General features: G+C 44.6%; 2 non-coding genes across 2 annotated transcripts; both read right to left on the reverse strand.

Moving 5' to 3' along the window:
• Window positions 1-259: 259 nt before the first annotated feature.
• Window positions 260-345, reverse strand: TRNAY-GUA (transfer RNA tyrosine (anticodon GUA)). The gene is given in 2 exon segments: window positions 260-295; window positions 309-345. It is a non-coding gene; the product is annotated as a tRNA-Tyr (tRNA).
• Window positions 346-10,182: 9,837 nt separating this feature from the next.
• On the reverse strand, window positions 10,183-10,255 carry TRNAV-CAC (transfer RNA valine (anticodon CAC)). Its single transcript has one exon. It is a non-coding gene; the product is annotated as a tRNA-Val (tRNA).
• Between the last annotated feature and the right edge of the window lie 1,273 nt (window positions 10,256-11,528).

The following is an 11,528-nucleotide window of genomic DNA, read 5'->3' on the forward strand; positions in this document are numbered from 1 at the left end:
GGAAAGAGCCGGTCTCTGTGTATCACTGATTTACAGCTTCCTCTGCACAGACTCCTCCTTTTCTCTCTCTGACAGTCACTGGGATCAGCGGCTGCACCTCCGTCCATTTGTGCTCTGGCTAAATTCACTTCTTGGTGCCATCTGAGAAAAATGGGGGAGACAAAAACAATTGTCAAGCTCTAGCGTCGTTGCTTCAAAACATGGCGTATTTTAATTTCAGAATGTGAAAAGAAATATGAAGAGCAAATACGAAAAAAAATCCTTCGAGCCGGATTTGAACCAGCGACCTAAGGATATCAGCTTAAACACTACAGTCCTCCGCTCTACCAACTGAGCTATCGAAGGGACAGAAGCATCATGTGACTGCAGCCTTCAGGTTATGTACCTGCCAGCAGTGGGGCACATGGTGACCATGTGTATGTTTGCTGGGCATTTAAAGACCGAGGTCACATATCAAGCTGTGTCTTCAGGATGCATGCTGTTTATTTTCAGATGCCTATCTCATTCTCCAACAGCACAAACCTACAATCAGCATCATTTCATCTACCACCTCAGTACTTTTTGGAAACTCATCGCACAATAACTACAAAGGGTGACTCTGCATTTTAATCGGCAAGGCGTGCTTTTCCTCTTCATTTGCGTACTCTGGAAAACACATGCCGCTTTAGCAATGCACATTTTCAGTGCTTTTCTAATAGCTCAATATTTCAGCAGCAAGCATGGGGGAGGGCTTTCGGTTGAAGTCAGTCATACAGCCATTGTCTTTCCATCTTGATTACCTTTACTTAGAATTCAAAAAAATAAATGTGTCTTGTCGCAGACACACAAAGTGACTTCTCAGCATTGTCAATGGTTTATTAAAAATGAAAGGAACTAACTTTCTTGAGAAAAGTACAGCTCGGGAAATAAAATGACAAAACCATCACAAGAAGTATGTCGGCCAATGAACTCAGCTGGAATGCTGAAAGTTGTGTAGATTCTTAAACTTTGGAAAGCTTGGCGCTCAGGGTAAGAATGATAGGGAGTGTGCGGTGAAGATGCAGGCATGTTGTCACCCCTGTGATTGGTGAAGGCATGAACAATGACAATATTAACACTTACCAGTTTTACATAAAAAACATTGCTCTAGTGCAAGGGGGCCCAACTTAAGTCCAGTAGAGTCGTATCCATGTCGGATTTGCAGGATATCCACAAGACATATATCAATGCCAGAAATGAACAACAGTTACCTATTAGGCTCGTCAGAGGTCACCTTGAAAACCTGGCATGGACGGCCCCGCCTCCCACTGCAATGGAAACCATTCTCTAACACACAGGATGGGGGAGAGTGACACTGCTTCCTACCTGGCCTCATGCATCAGTCCAAGTGTAACATATGCATCCCAGAAATGCAGAAGTGTTGGTTCAACACTGCACTGCCATTGGTGCAATGTATGTAATCCCACCCCAAGGGGGACTGAAAAATGCAGTTAAGGAGACAACTTTTTTTAGCTCAAATCACACAGCCGTGTTTTTATAACTTGTTACCTGGTTTCTTGACAGCAGTGTGAATGATGACCCGAATTGCAGTCTGAGCAGGGCCTGGAGATTGTTGGCAGCTCTTTCATGGCACTAGCACTGACAGCGCGTCTGAACCTTAATAAGTAAACTTACAAGGAGACGCGACGAGGTCGATGAACCTTTTGACCAACGTTTGGGATGTTACCACCGTATATGCCCAATCCCATCTCAAATCAATAATCAATAGACTTTTACCATCAATGATGAATAATATTAGTAATCAATAGAAGTCAGTAATTGACGCACCATGCCCTTTCAGTCATGAATAACTGCACCTTTGGTTAAATGTTAGAATGTTTATTTCCCTATGTTAACAATGCTAGCGTCACGTACGTCAATCTCAGAATCAAATGATAAACATACAGCAACAAGACTGGCGATCCGACTGCGGAAAACCTCAATCTAATCAAAGCTTGCACTACTACACACTCTGATATCACAGTGCAAATTAATAATAAGAATATCTGTGCAACGGTTATCTTATACATCTAGTTTCAGCAAGGTAAAGACTTTAATTATTAATTCAAATAGAAGGTCTCATTAGTGAACTCCTCAACTAACATCAGATTAGCATCAGCATGTTGGGCTCCATGCAAAACAATTTATTCAACACAAATTTAGAAAACCATCCAGCTATTGCTCTGTCAAAATATAGCGCTTGGTACCTAGAAAGAAAAGCAAATAGACAATACAGTCGACATTCTAAGATATTACCTATCCTCAGTATGGATCAGCAAGCAGAGTCAGTCTTCGTCGTCAGGACATCAGCTCGGTCAACAAAGCATCAGGCAAAGTTCAGAAAGGGCAAAGTCTTTAGCATTAAAGTTAAGCAAAGTCTCTTTTCAAGACGCAAAAATAAAGTACTGTCCTTTCGGCTAGCGAGGAATGGGTCAAAAGAACCTGTCTCTCCTCTGTGCAGTGCGGATATATCAAAGTCTGTAAAACTATCTCCCAAAACCCTATTGGTCAAGGGATCGCATGTTAGCACTTTGTCCAATAAAGTTAAAACATTCAGTTAGTGATTTCTAGTATTTCACAGTTCACATGTCAAGGATTGGTCCAGCTTGCGATGTCCTCATCATCCGGCTCGTCAGGTAACAATATTGTTGCATTTCGTACCACAGTCAGTGTCTCTATTGTTGTCTCCTGAGAAAGTCGGTCTAGCACATGATCATTCTAATATGTAGCGAAAGACAGGAACAACATTTTCTAGCAAGCAGTTCTCATGGGAAGAATGTAGTCACAAGCACATTACTTCATCCAGTGGAAAAATACAGTTTAATCCCTTCAAGCAAACAGTTTATTAAACGCGTTAAAAAATGCAGTTCAACATGAGGCCGGGCGACTAGGCCAAGACCTCCGCTAAGTTAAAGCTTTCAATTAATAAAGCTAACACTTAATATATAACTCAAAATGTGATGTATTACTACATTTGTAAAACATATGCTCAATATTTCATTTTTAATATAGCATTAGTATTACATTTTGTGTGCATTGGCAAACACTTCACTTGGGCACATTTCAAATGCGTGCATTATTTTCCCTACGTTATTCCAATTTCTATGCAATCTCATCACTCAGTATACATGAATATTCATTAATAATTCTTGTTAAAACTCCTGCACTAGCAGCACAATGGCTCCAGGTGACAAACAAGCATTTGCCGCGGTAATAGATCTTGCCTATGTGGGATCTATTGGTTTTGTGAATTTATTTTAGTTATATAGTGCAGCTGCACGGGCGTCAGTGCAGCATGGCTGAATGTAAAAAAAAAGTGATATGACGTAATTAATGCTGGCTGTGTCGCACAACTTTTTTCTTTACTTTCAAACATTTTGCAACATGGCTAAAACCTTGGCAAAATCAGTAGATCTCACACAGGTGAGACCTATGGGCTTTGTCAATGCTTGTGTTCCTTGCAATTAATAGACTGTAATTCCTGTAATATAGCACAGTGAGCTATGAAGGACAAGTGACTCCTACACCTTGTAGCCCTCACTGCATTATGCAACAATCATCGTGTACATTGATTTACATACTGCATGATTTATTGTCCAAGTACACGGCTGTGTGTAAAGGTGGTTGATGCTGAAATATTTTACACACTCCCCGAGCAGCCCGTGTACATTGTACAGCTGCCCTTTGAGTGGGTGAAATGATTTCCCCAATCACACAAATTCTATGTCAGGACCGGAGGCTCTGATTATGCTTCTCTTTCCATGCTTTTAATATTCAGCAGCCAATAGGAAAGGTTATACAAACAAAACTACAAATCCCATGAACCCCAAGGGACACAACTACAACCATAGAGACCAACCCTATAAAACCCTCATGACTCAGTGTCTCTTCCTCTTTCTTTGCTGCTACGCAGCCAGTTAAGTCGCTTTTTGCCTTAGCGCGATTTGTTACATATAATATTATTGATTGAAGTTGTTTATACATAATTTACTAACGCGCACTAACGCGCACCTTACTGCCGAAGGGCGACTTGCCGCCCGCAGTTGCTGTGGAGTGGGAGCCGGTATCGGGGAGCGGGACTGCGCGACCTCGTCGCGCAGTCCTATTTCTATTTCTAATTTGAACGAAGGGCGCGCGAGCCGACCGGCATTTCTCCTTCTATTTCAAGGACTTGCCGATCGACTCGCACGCTTGCTGTTGGGCTGTGAGTGCCCCAAAACCCTCTTCTGGGCACTGAAAACTTCGTTTTTTAGAAGTTTGGACATTTCTATGTCATAGCCCTGTGCTCCCCCTGAACGCCCTGTCAGAAAGTGTCTGCAGGGTTGTAAAATTATAATTCAGGTGTTTTCATCTAGAGCTTGGTGCAGGTGCTCCCTCCACATTTAAAATCTCTTTTTGTTCTCACCTGCATTGGGGTCAGATTAGTGTATGTGTATACTCTTTTATATATTTATATTTACATACACTGATAAGCTCCCCCTCTTCACCAGTGCTTTGGTGGGTCCTTTACCTTGAAGGTATTATGTATGAAGAAGAGCTTGAGGGTGATGAAAATTACTTCTATGAGGAAGTCCATCCAGGCTCCTTCGAACAAGATCTGGCCCAAGCTCTGGACGCAGGCGTGCGCCAGACAGTGAATGATGCCCTAGCCAAGGCAATCACCCCTCTGAAACACCACCTTTTCGGGTTTGCACAACAGCAGGGATGGCTTCCCCCCAAAGGAAGCATGTTTGAAGGACAACCCAATCCTCCCGCAAAATCCATTCACGCCGAGGCATTCGAGAAATTAACGTCATCTTTAATGACGGAGCACCCTTATAGCATGTCAACTGATCCTCCCTCAGACCCTTCGGAGGACTCGGAGGGTAGCTCATCTCACAGCCCTCCTATGGAGGATTCACAACCTCGTAAGCGCAAAGCTAAATCCCACCATACCTCCGGGGCTAAACAACCTAAACTCTTAACATTTGAACCGGGGGAGATCATTCACCCCAAATCCTCTGCTTGGATTCCTCCCCCGGAGGTCTCAGATTACGTAAAAAATCACCTGCGCCAAGAATTTGATAAGGAGGTAAGAGCTCGCCTTCGCTCTGAGTGCCCAAGACCTGACCTCCCAGACAAAATATCAGAAACTCCAGAAATAGACCCCTCCATGATTACTTACCTCAAAAGGTACACTAAAGACCCTAAGAAGGGAATCGACAGGGCCTGGAAATCCTGTCAGGATAAACTTTTGGATTTAACAGGCCCCTTGACCAAGATCCTGGAACTCGCTTACCAAGCGAAAGAATCCAATGTCCCGATAGACTCGGATACTCTCATTGGATGGTCTCAAAGAGCAATCTGCATTCTGGGCAATACCAATTGTGCCATTTCCAATGAACGCCGCAGATCCATTCTGATGAAAATGGATCCCAAGTTAGCCGACCTGGCATCTTCGGAAGCGGGCCCAGCGGCCCAAGGTCTTTTATTTGGAGCCCCCTTCTTAAAAGAACTCTCCAAATTCGTTGCTACCTTTTCCAGCCTGGATAAAGCACAGGGCTCTATTAGGAAAGCTCTTCGCCCTCTTTTTTCCCGGGCCGGACGCTTCAGAGGGCGATCGTTCGGCCGGAGATTTCACAACCCCACTGGAGATGGCTTCCAGGGCCATCAAGGCAGAGGTGGTTACCAAGATCAGCCCTCCACCTTCTATCCCTCAAGAAGGTCCTTCCGCGGCCGCTTCCGCAGAGGAAGATTCAGAGGGGCAGCTGCCGCCATTCAAGACTCCTCCTCTACAGGTGAGAATCATTCCTTGGGAGGAAATTTCTTTGGGGGGGCGCACTCGACTCTTCTATCACAATTGGCTAAAGATATCAAACGATCCGTGGATACTCGAGACCATTCTTGGTTTCAAGATAGAATTTTTTCAATCCCCCATCCAGAATCTTCCCACAAACACAATGTATTTTTCCCTCTCAGATCGGTCTTTTATACACAAAGAAATTATTGCTCTCCTGTCAAAAGAGGCGATAGAAGAAGCCACTTTACATCCCAGGGGTTTTGTAAGCCCCATCTTTTTGGTAGACAAAAAGGGAGGCGGCTCAAGATTGGTCCTCAACTTGAAAGAATTCAACCAATGGATCCTCTACCGACATTTCAAAATGGAGGGGATCCATTTACTTCGAGACATCCTTCGAACAGGAGATTGGATGGTCCGCTTGGACCTCAAAGATGCTTACTTGTCCATCCCCATCTTTCCCCCTCACAGACGTTTCCTACAATTCCGCTGGGAGGGGAGGATATTCGAATTCAAAGTTCTCCCTTTCGGCCTATCGTCGGCTCAGTGGTGCTTCACGAAGTTGATGAGACCGGTGGTGGAATATCTGAGAGCCAGAGGTGTTCGTCTCATCATCTACCTGGACGACATCATAATCATGTCCCAATGCCATCAGACGCTCATGTTACATCTCGAATGGGCGATTTCTCTCCTTCAAGATCTGGGTTTTGTGATCAATGTCCAGAAATCCATACTGGTCCCGTCTCAATCAATAGAATTCCTAGGATTCCTGGTGGACTCTCCCTCTGCTCAACTGATTCTCCCACAAGTGAAAGTGAAGAGGATCAAGAAAGAATTGAGACTTGCATTGTCCAAAACGACTGTATCATTGAGATTCCTAGCCCATATAGTGGGTCTGCTAGCGTCCTCTATCCAGGCGATCTTTCCGGGTCCTCTGCATTACAGAGCCCTCCAGCGTCTGAAGAGCCTTCACTTGAACAAAGGTCTGGCCTACTCCCAATTAGTTCCTCTATCAGAAGAAGCGAGACTCGAGATCTCTTGGTGGTTAAACCACATGGAGGCATGGAACGGCTGAGCCATTTTTCCATGTTCTCCAGACCTGACCATAGAGGCGGATGCCAGCCGTTGGGGTTGGGGTGCTCGCTGCGGTCCCCTCTCCACCGGGGGTCGTTGGTCCCAGGAGGAACTTTCAATGCATATCAACTGCCTGGAGCTCTTAGCGGGTTCCTTTGCCATCCGCAGTTTTTCTGCAGGCAGAGCGAAATGTTGCATCCTTCTTCGGATGGACAATGTATCAGCAGTGCGATATGTGAACAAACTAGGGGGAACCCGGTCTCAGATCCTGACGGAGATCGCCAAGGATTTTTGGCACTTCTGTCTCCAGAACCAAATTTCGGTGACAGCAGAGTACCTTCCGGGTCAACGGAATGTTATAGCGGATTGGCATTCCCGTCATCTGAGGGATGCCAGCGATTGGAGATTACATCCTCGAGTCTTCAAGACGATTATGCGGATGTGGGGCCCTTGTTCAATAGACCTATTTGCCTCCCGACTGAACACACAACTTCCGTCTTATTTCAGTTGGCGTCCGGACCCGGGAGCGAGAGCGTCAGACGCTTTTCTCCAGGATTGGTCTCCCTCTCTGAATTATGCGTTTCCTCCCTTTGTAATGATCCCCAGGGTCCTAGCACATCTTCGGAGACAAGAGGCGGAATTAGTGTTGATTGCTCCTTTTTGGAGAGCGCAACCTTGGTTTCCCATCATCATGGAGCTGACTTGTGCTCCCCCCTTCCTCTTACCTTGGTCTTGGGACCTCCTTCTAGACCCAGGGAGATCGCCCCATCCCTTGATCTTATCGGGCCAACTCTCTCTCCTGGCCTGGCGTCTTTCAGGCAAAATTGGAACCTCCCAGGCCTTTCGAGCGAAGCTCAGGAATTCATCAACCAGGCCTGGGCCCCCAACACTCATAAACGCTATACCTCAGCCTGGCGACGTTGGTGTAGTTGGTGTTCTTCACGGGGTTCAGATCCCCTTACTGCCGATTGCACCATGATTTTGAATTTTCTAGCTTCATTAGCCGCCTCAGGTATGGCTTATAACTCCATCAACAATTTTCGTTCGGCCATTTCGGCTGGTCATGTGTTTGTCGAAGGTAGACCTATCGGTCAGTTGCCTATGGTTTGTAAACTGCTTCGAGGTATCAGAATGTTGAATCCTCCTCGCCCCAAGTATTCTCATCTTTGGGATGTTAACGGTGTTCTACAATTTCTAGATTCCTGGCCTTCCAATAAGTATCTTTCCAGAAAACAGCTGTCGGCAAAACTTACCTTTTTACTCTGTCTTGTATCATGTAAACGAGTGTCTGATGTTAGAGCCTTAGATTTGGCAGGGAGAAGTTTTTCTCCGGAGGGTGTCTCCTTTATTATTTCCAGAAGAACTAAATGCAATACAAGGGTAGTATCTTACCCAGCCTTCCCCGATAATCAGAAACTCTGCGTTGTGCAATGTCTGAAGGACTACGAGGTGAGTACGGCAGAATTTCGTACTGATATGACAGGTCAATTGCTTATTTCCCTTCAAAAGCCTTTTCGACCAGTTGCATCTGCAACCTTGGCTCGGTGGGTAAAATGGATTTTAGCAGAGTCAGGTATTGATGTCTCCAAATTTGGTGCTCACTCAGTGAGAGGTGCTATGGCATCAAAATCTTTCTCTTTAGGTTCTCGTCTTGAGGACATCTTAAACGCTGCAGACTGGTCTTCGGATTCCACATTTAAGAGGTTTTATTACAAACCCATTTTGGATGTAGCTTCTGTGGTAATGTCTAAACTTTAAACTAGCATAATCAGAGCCTCCGGTCCTGACATAGAATATAAAATTTTCTAGCTGTCGCGTCTAGAATTTTCAATTCTATTAAGGACACGGAGGCGAGGATTATCCCACCCTGGCAGAAAAGTTCAATTATACAAAGTATATTATACAATGTGCTGTTTGAATTGACTATTTGTTTCTACCCTCCCTGAATTTCAAGTTGGTTTTAAAAATGCATTAAAAAAAATAAATAAAAAAAATGTAATATTTCTTTTAGATGATAATGTTTTTATAACGATAAGACAGTTTTTATGGCTATGTGTTCTGTGCTTGTCTTAGGTCAAGAAGAAAAATGATGCTGTGAGCTTCGTCAGGATTTCTCCCAGGATTTTCTCCTTGGAACCCGTGTTTCCTCCTTCCTCTGTGATCTTCTGCTTCGTTCCGGTTGGATGTTTTGTTCATGATTCTGGACTTGAGGTTTTTCGTTTGTATAACTTTGAGCATCAGTGAATTAACTGTATCTATATTTGCAAAGAAAGAGGAAGAGACACTGAGTCATGAGGGTTTTATAGGGTTGGTCTCTATGGTTGTAGTTGTGTCCCTTGGGGTTCATGGGATTTGTAGTTTTGTTTGTATAACCTTTCCTATTGGCTGCTGAATATTAAAAGCATGGAAAGAGAAGCATAATCCTCGCCTCCGTGTCCTTAATAGAATTGAAAATTCTAGACGCGACAGCTAGAAAATTTTATATTCTCAGTAACGAACTGAATGAAAACAAGACAAGCGTGAGGGGGGGGGGCAGAACAAACCCTACCCCTCTTCTGAGGCGGACCCACAGCTCAGATTGTGTTATAATTTACAACTAACAGGTTTTGCTCCGCCCTGCAAACTTGGGCAAGTTATTTTCACAACCGTGTTCACACTCAGTTGACGATCAGTCCTGGAGACCGAGGGAGTCTCTCTTCCCACACACAAGACAGAAGTTTTTTGTGTCGGCTCCCAGCGCACTGTGCAGAGAGAGGGGCAGGTCGTGTACTTTGTGACATGTGCAGCACCTGTGATCCTGGACAACTCAGGGGGTATCGGCCGCACACACTGCCAGACGGAAACCTGAAATCTGAAAAACATCAGGACTTTTACCAGGAGTGCCCGCTGGGGGACACCGTCATTTCATTACTAACTAAACTGTCGTCAGCCCACGGATGGTTCTATGGTGTAATGGTTCATACTCTGGACTTTGAATCCAGCGACCCGAGTTCAAATCTTGGTAGAACCTGATGCGATTTTATTTATGTAACATACTTTACTAGACATGAAAATTATGAATATATATATACATTTGTCAATGGTCGTATTGCGATTTTCTGCCATTCATATCTTCGTCTTTCTATTATTTTTAAATGTTCAGTCCAGTAATAATTAAAAGCGAGCTAATATATTTTGCAAAGTTTACATCATCTTTGCGTGGCTTATCTTTTTTATTTGAATATATGAGTGATATCCATTAAAATTGTAGCGCAGAAGTATCATTCGTCACATATATTACTAATGGAGAAGAAGTTAGGATAGAGTTTTAAAAGTGTTTCCGCCCGGTTTCGAACCGGGGACCTTTCGCGTGTGAGGCGAACGTGATAACCACTACACTACGGAAACTACCATGGGAGCGAAGTGTGGGAGTTTTTCATACATAATGGTATTGCTGGGATGTACTCTTGTGTTATTTTTATGTGGTCTAATTAGTCCTTCTATGTCTATATTTACAGATTAAACGGACTCTATGATGATTCTCTTTCTGCCTAAAGCAGCCTTGGATGGAGCATCCCTGCTTAATTTTCTTACAATAAATGAGCCTTTTTTTGTTAAACAGTTTTTAATTTGCTGCGCTCTCCGATGCGCCGCTCTTCAGTCTTTCATTACCCATTTTACAAACAGCCACAAAACAAACACGAGTGTAAACTTCACAGAGGTGTTTCCACCCCTCCAGGGGGCCTGTCTCAGCATTAGTGGCTGTTCACGTGTCTCTTTAAAACCCCTCTTGGCCTCTCTCTTCTCCTTGCTTCAGGCAGACCTTTGGCTCTTTCTGTTTTTGACACCAGAAAGCCCATAGACAGCAACTGGACAATATCATTTCCGGCTGTTGACGGGCTTTGTTCTCTGTGGAGTTAAACTTGTCACACACACTTCATGGCTTCTTAACACCTCCAGGCCGCTCTGTCCGGATCTGTTGTGTGCAGAGAGGATGGGCTGTCATTGGGGGGTCTCCAGGGGTTGCAGCTGCGACCCCTAGCTTACCTCCTGTGCCCCCAGCACTGTGCTTGCGACCCCTGGGCTGAAAACAAAGCAACATACTTGAAAAAACAAATATTTAGTGTTGAAAGTGGAGCAGACCCCAGTGAAAAGCGTCTCTGTGACCCTAAAAACGTGAGGGAGATGACATACAAGAAAGAGAGGGTGGGATAGAGAGGGGGTGAAGGGAAAGACCATGAGAGGAAAATAACTAACTGTTGAGCAGTAAGGAGGCGCTACAGAGAGACACGTGATATCTTGTGAGACAAGACAGCTGTGTGAGTGTGTGTGAGGGAGACGGGGGGATTAAAGAGAGTCAGAGACAGGTACCGGTGTGAGAGGGATATAGACAGGTGTGAAAGGGAATGAGACAGGTGAGAGCGACAGGTGACAGACACATAGGGCCTGATTTAAGAAACGTGGCGCTGTATCCAATGCATTCAATGTAGCGCCACTTTTCTTGCGCCCCTTAGCGCCCCCTAACGCCACCATGTGTGCACCTTATTTAACATACAGCGCACCACGGCAGTAGTTAGAGAACTAGAGTCAAACATTTTGACGTCAGTTTGGCGCTTTGCAGGATTAGTGTCAAAAATGTTGACGCTAATCCTGCAAAGCACATTCAGTCCCACTGAAAACA

The sequence above is a fragment of the Pleurodeles waltl genome, chromosome 4_2 (assembly GCF_031143425.1).
Source record: "Pleurodeles waltl isolate 20211129_DDA chromosome 4_2, aPleWal1.hap1.20221129, whole genome shotgun sequence".
Taxonomy (NCBI): domain Eukaryota; kingdom Metazoa; phylum Chordata; class Amphibia; order Caudata; family Salamandridae; genus Pleurodeles; species Pleurodeles waltl.